The sequence below is a fragment of the Coenobita brevimanus genome, chromosome 103 (genome assembly GCF_032717465.1).
Source record: "Coenobita brevimanus isolate Jiangsu-jjx chromosome 103, ASM3271746v2, whole genome shotgun sequence".
Lineage (NCBI taxonomy): Eukaryota > Metazoa > Arthropoda > Malacostraca > Decapoda > Coenobitidae > Coenobita > Coenobita brevimanus.
In genome coordinates this window covers 30,297,782-30,305,253 of record NC_137056.1, presented here as the reverse complement: position 1 = coordinate 30,305,253, position 7,472 = coordinate 30,297,782, and positions in this window count along the sequence as shown.

Genomic DNA, 7,472 nt, shown 5'->3' with positions numbered 1-7,472 from the left:
CTGACTGAGAGGCCTTCAAGAAGCTGCAAGCGCAGATGAAAAAAGGCCAGATAAGGGTGGAAAGAGGAGACTGAGAAATTGCAGACAAAGCCTGGCAGAAATTGGGCTCAGTCAAGGAATTTGTGGAAAAGGTTGGGGAGGCCTTTGTTCTGCAGTGGACTTGCAATGGATGATGATGATAATATATATATATATATATATATATATATATATATGTTATGAGTCCATATTATAATTACAAATCATTATAGATAAATAGATAAATAGATAGATAGAGAGACAGATAGAAGCAGGAAGTCAGATGATGAGAAGGTATTGTGTCTGCGAGAATCGAGCAATGCTAAACATGCTTACACACTCTTAACTCAAGGAATACTTTATAGGCACACGACAACGCTTCGTGACCATACACACACATACACACATACTCACACACAGGCTTCTAGAACTTTCCAACCACAGTGTAACACACATGACACGATCCCTGCTACACCAGAATTTAGGAAAGAGAGCTCAGAAGGAAGCTAGCCATAGAACAGGCAGGTAGTAGGGAGAAGGGCCTAGCAATATGGAGGAAAGAGAGAGAGAGAAAACGAGACAGGGAGGTAGCTCGCGGGACTCTACTTAACTTCACTCGTGTGTGAAAGACTTTGTTAATATTCCAAGACAAATAAAAATAGTCCCATACTATTCTTTACCTCTCCTGTCATTGCATGACAAAAGGGAACCAAGATTATCTACTTACAAACAACTCGAGTATAACAACCGCTCGTCCACAAGTCTAATAGATAACTTCTCTACAAGTAACTACAAAGTCTTTATGACATTTGGTGGCAGCGGTGGGATCCGAACCCACGCCTCCGAAGGGCCTAGCAACATGGAAGTTAAGTAGAGTCCCGCGAGCTACCTCCCTGTCTCGCTCTCTCTCTCTCTCTCTCTCTCTTTCTTCCATGTTGCTAAGCCCTTCTCCCTACTACCTGCCTGTTCTATGGCTAGCTTCCATCTGAGCTCTCTTTCCTAAATTCTGGTGTAGCAGGGGTCGTGTCATGTGTGTTACACTGTGGTTGGAAAGTTCTAGAAGCCTGTGTGTGAGTATATGTGTGTGTATGGTCATGAAGCGCTGTCGTGTGCCTATAAAGTATTCCTTGAGTTAAGAGTGTGTAAGCATGTTTAGCATTGCTCGATTCTCGCAGACACAATACCTTCTCATCATCTGACTTTCTGCTTCTATCTGTCTCTCTATCTATCTATTTATCTATTTATCTATTATGATTTGTAAATGTAATATGGACTCATAACATTGATATATATATATATATATATATATATATATATATAGTCAAGCTGCAAAGATGGAGAAAAGAGCAGCATGGAGTAGGTTATGGCAAAGACGCATGCTACAAAAGGAGGAACAGTGATGGAAGGACTACACGTCGCATCAAGAATAAATCTCATACCGGTAAGAAACTGGGACGTGTCATGACAAGATACAGAAGACGGGATGGAAATGAAGGAAAAGAAAGTGGGAAGAGAAAATGATGCGCGGTATGAGACAAAGTAAAGGTGATGGAGAAGAATGACAGAAATAACGGGATATATGTTGAGTAAAAGAAGGCAGCCAACACTACGATGAGCAGCACTGTTACGTACCGATGAAAGGCTAGATAAATATACATGAGCCGGAGAACAGGCACAGGTAGAGAAGGGAGGGAGGAATGAGATGGTAACACTGGGGATGGAGACAAGGGAAGAGTTATGAGGGTAAAGGAGTAAGAATAATACAGTAAATTAACCTGTTTCTGTGGATTTGATTCTGGCAAAAAGACAGGAGGATGGCAGGAAGAAGTAGGCAGACGTATGGCAATTGAGGTAGGCAAAGATAGAGTTACATGGGTAAAACAATACAGTCTATATAATCTTCTTTTACGTATAAGACTCTTGGCATATAATGATGAATGGCCAAGTATTTATATACAAGGAAGAAGGAGGTAGGAATGAGGCAAAGTACGTAAGATGAGGAAAAGATCACTATGGAATTATAAGCGCAATCAGAGTAGCATATTATAAGCAACTTTTAGTGTATCCGACCCTGGGCAAACACTGATGAACAGCTAAATAAAGACACATACGACAGAGAAGAGGGGGGAACGAGACAGAGAATGCGAATTAGGGGAGAAAGAGTGGAGTTATGTGGGTTAATAGCTCACAGAAACACAACAAATATTTTTTTTTTATGTATTCAATTCTGGCATAAAGAGATACGTGGCCAGATAAGTATACATAAAGAAATGGGAATAATTACACAAAAAGTATGATACGAATGGATAGGCACAACACTGCAGTTATGAGGCTCGCGTGTACGGTTCAGAATAACGCAATAAGTTTTTATTTATTTATTTATTTTTTTTTTTCATGCATACGACTCAGAGCATACAATGATAAATGGCCGAATAAATATACATGAGGCTGGGACATGGCACACTGACGGGAAGGAGGGAGAAGGAATGCGATGGGGAAATAAGATGGGTGAGAGGGACAAGGAAGAAATCAAGATAATTACGTGTACGGCTTGCGACCGTATGCTTAATCTATTCATTCAGAGGGCACATATATATTTTTTCTCTTATTCTTGTTATCAAGAGTTTATTCCGCTTAGGAGAGGCGCCTTACAGTGAGGGGGTTAATGACAACTATATCTAACCCCTCCAGCTCGAACAATGTCTTCAAAGATTAATAAAATCGTCTGGATATAACACCAACAAAATATGAACGTAGGCCACTGGGCTGAAGTTGTTAAACTGGAGTAAAAAAAAAAAAGTTATGCCCCATTTTTTAAAAGTTTATTTATGGAACGTCAATAGTTATAAGCTTCAATGAGCCTGAATCCCACGTTATAATGTACAATCAGCAAATACAAACAGAGATTGGGCACGCTATAATTTCATCACTTGCTACAGAAATTACCGTCAGACCGTCGGTGCCTACCTTCTTCTTGGCGACTGATGTAAACATGAGTTCGTCAGAATACGCAATATATGCAGTCTGTGGAGGTGACACACAACGTTTTTTCACGGCTTGACTTTGAAAACGACAGCTGATTCCATTATCCATCATCGTATGTCACTTCCCATTGATGACTCCTGAAGTCGAAGCTAATTAATAAGCATAAAACAATTAACATGAAGAAGCTGAAATATTAAGCCACTTTCAGGATAATATACGTCACTTCCAAGAAATTCGTGGGATTACTTATAACAACCGTGGCAGGGAATAACGATAACCTCTTAACCTGTTCAGTGATGGAGAAACACCTACAGATTTCTTCCTGACAACCGTCAGACGAATGTATCCAGCTGAGTGAGGCGTCTCCCAAAGAAAGTTTGAAGTAACACGGCGACCACTTCATGATGGCTGAGTACTGCAATGTCACACAACCACAATGCAGCCACCGCCACCAACAACATCCATTCCACACCATAACGACCTCTTTATTTGTTTATTTATATATGTATGTACTCAATTAGTTATTTATTTATTTTTGCTTGATGTCTACACGAAATTATTTAGCTCGAGATTTCTACAACCGAAGGAGTTTGAGAGCCGGCATTAACCTTTATTACTTGGGGCTCTTCTTACGTTGACTAACATCGTCTGGTGGCAACTTAAGTATTATGTCCTCAGGCTGAAGGGAAAAAGTGTGGTTCCAGCAAGACAAGGACATTATTCCACAATGATGATGATGATGATGATGATAATGACTGTACCTTACGATATACTTTATAACCCTTTCAGTACCATTCAGTCTTCACTAATATCATTCTTGCTATGGTCATACGACTTGAGTCACCTTAATGAATATCTCTTGTGAGAGGGTTAATGAAGACTATATACCCCTGCAGTTTGAAAAGTCTCTCCTAAAGTAAAAACATTAATCGTCATAGTGAAGGGGTAAATGATGGCTATTCAAAAATCTCCAGATCAAAAAGATTCCGTAAAGCTGTACAAAGTAGCGTGGAGATTGCACCATAAAAATATAAATGACATCTAGTTGATGTTCTATGTCTGAAAACCTCTTCACTACGATGTCCTCATATTTATTTTATTCGCACTATCTCCAAACGATTTTGCTGAGATTTTCAGATCAAAGTGATGAGTACAGTAACACTTCAAACAAAGCAAATACAGGGTGATTCAAAAGAAACGTTACCCATCGTAGAATGGTCTTGAAATAAAGGATAATACGTTGTAATTCTGTTTTCTTTCAACAGATGCCTCCTCTGGTGTGAATTGATGAAACACCAACAACATTTGCCGAGTAACATGTCTTGTGCAAGCTGAAAGAGTAATTTGTGTTCAGCTGATGCAAAATGATGTTTTCCCAAGAGCAACGTGCGTTTATTCTTGAACAGAATTAAACTAAGCAGGCACAGGTGAGATGATTGTTTCAAGGACTATATCCTGATGGCCCCAGTCCCAATAAGATGACAATTTCAATTTCAAGACTGGTTGTCCGTTTTCGTGACTCTGGAGGTGTACATGACAGGAACCGACGTGGACGACCATCAGTGCTGACTGACGAAAAGGCTGAAGATGTGAAGGAGCGGTTAGCAACATCTCTGAGAAAAAGTCACAAGAGACTTGCATCACAGGCGCAAATGTCTTACTCCAGTGCACAAAGGACAACAAAGAACGTACATCTACGGCAATATCGTATTCGTGAGCTCAGGAATTGCAACAACTAGACTTAGTAAAGTGTTTACATTAATGAAGATGGTTTCGTAACTTTGTTGAGGAACATGGCATTGGAGTTCTTGGCAACGTTTTCTTTTGTGCTGAAACACGGTTCCACCTTAGCGGGTATGTTAACAGTCAGAACAGTTGGATGTGGTGTGGTGGAAACCTACATATGTTCCATGAAAAACCCTTGCATCCTAAAAAAATAAAAAAAATAAAAATAAAAATGGAATATGGTGTGCTGTCAGTAGCCGGCGAGTGGTGGGTCCAATGTTCTTTGAGACGAAAGTGCCTGATGACGTATACAAGAAACTAATCACACATTTCATGGCACATCTTGAAGAGGATGAACGTCACTGCGATTTCAGTAAGACAGTGCCACATGTCAAATGAAACTATGGCATTCTTGCGAGAGGTTTTCGCTGTCCGACTCATTTCCAAAAACTTGTGGCCTCCAAGATCGCCGGATCTATCATCCCCCGATTACTTTCTATGGGGTCACCTGAAAGGAGTAGTCTATCAGACAATGCCACACGCATTAAAAGGACTGAAGGCCTGACAATGCAACTGAAAACATCAGTGTAGCAATCCTGCACAGAGTGTCTGCTAACATGGTAGAAAGGGTAAGAGCTTGCATTCATGAAAAAAGGATCACACTTTGAGCGTATCCTGTGATTATTAACTGCTGTTGCTTTGTAAACACCATAAATGGGTTCTACACTTCATGTCTTAAATGCATAAATGTACAGTCTATAACTATACATGCAGTAAATATGTTTTCTGGGTAACTTTTCTTTTGAATCACTGTACTAGAAACAATTAAATTCATCATCATCCTAACACTAGTTCCCTTTACTTCCTAGTACAGGTGTTAATGATATAAAAAACATCAAAACTGTGTGTGTGTGTGTGTGTGTGTGTGTGTGTGTGTGTGTGTGTGTGTGTGTGTGTGTGTGTGTGTGTGTGTGTGTGTGTGTGTGTGTGTGTGTGTGTGTGTGTGTGTGTGTGTTTACTTACCTAATTGTTCTTACCTAACTGTATCTTTACAGGAATGAGTCAAGCTCGTACTGTCCCGTGTACTAACCATTCTTATCATACATATCCCTGAATTCATGAATAGTTTTGGCACACACTACTTCAATCGGTACTGCATTCCACTGATCAATTGCCCTATTTGGGAAACTGAATTTCCTTACGTCTTTATCACTTCTCGTTTTATACAGTTTTTTGCAGTGTCCTCTTGCTGATGCTTCACCATATGATATATATTCATTTATGTCTATTTTCTCTTTCCCTGAGATGCACTTATATAGAATAATCATGTCTTCCCTTCTCCTTCTCTCCTGCAGCGTTGGTAGATTCAATCTTTCCAGTCTTTCTCCACAGCTTAGATCCCTTAAGCTTGGTACCCATCTTGTGGCTGCCCTTTGAACTTTTTCAATCTTATCTATGTGTTTTTTTGAGATGAGGATTCCAGACTACTGATGCATACTCCACGGTTGGTCTGATGAATGATGTTATTATATTCCTCAGCATATCTTCATTTATATATGTGAATGCTAGTCTCATATCAGCAAGCAATGTATATATACATGTTTCGTACCTTCGCACTGATGTGATCATCTGGAGATAGTCTGTTATTGATAATTACTCCTAGGTCCTTCTCCTTTTCTGATATGTGTAGAGGTGTGTGTGTGTGTGTGTGTGTGTGTGTGTGTGTGTGTGTGTGTGTGTGTGTGTGTGTGTGTGTGTGTGTGTGTGTGTGTGTGTGTGTGTGTGTGTGTGTGTGTGTGTGTGTGTGTGTGTGTGTGTGTGTGTGTGTGTGTGTGTGTGCTGGCAAAAGACACCTTAATGTTTATAGTGGTTCACTTGGCATTGTTTAGCCAACAGTGTGTAAGAGGGATATATATTATACAATAAATTCATCATCACCACCATTCTAATCTATTCCTAAAATGCAAAACAAGACATACAATAAAGTCATCATCATCATCATCATTTCAACTCTATCTGCCACCAATTAACTGTTCTAATGAAAGTTACAGTAAAATAAACAGCAGCTGGTGAGAGTGCAACTGTTAGCGGTGTGTGTTTGTTGGTAAGTGACACCCCTGGTTAATGCTGATACTTGGCCGCTTGGCACAGATTACCAGCCAACAATGTGTACCAAGGACATGTTACTACACACAAGCTCTTTCACTTCATCATCATCATCATTCTAATCCTACTTCTGACCAAAACACACATACAATTCGTCATAAAAAATAAGACAAATCATCATCGTCAACAAAAACTTATTTTCTACCCACCACAGTAAGCTGTCCTTATTAAAGCTAAAACAGAATCATGATGATCAACATAACTATATTTGCCACCAATGGACGTGGCCTACAAAAAGTTACAATGGGATTAAAAAAAAAAAAAAAAAACAGCAACGCCACCAAATGCCGTGCATCTGTTGATAAAAAAACCTTGCTGTTTATACTGGACCACTTGCAGTTTTCAGCAGCCAACAGTGTATATCAAAGATGTCACTTAATATACAGAGTAAATCCATTATCAACATCATCAACCATCATGAACATCATACTACTCGAACTCGTCATCAAAGCGGTCACTACAAACTTCAAATCATGCAAAACAAGACACAAGAAGTTAATCATCATTATCCTATGTCCCACCAATAAAAATACCTTCAGCCCGTCAGTATGAGGATCTATCATTTCGCTGTATTCCTG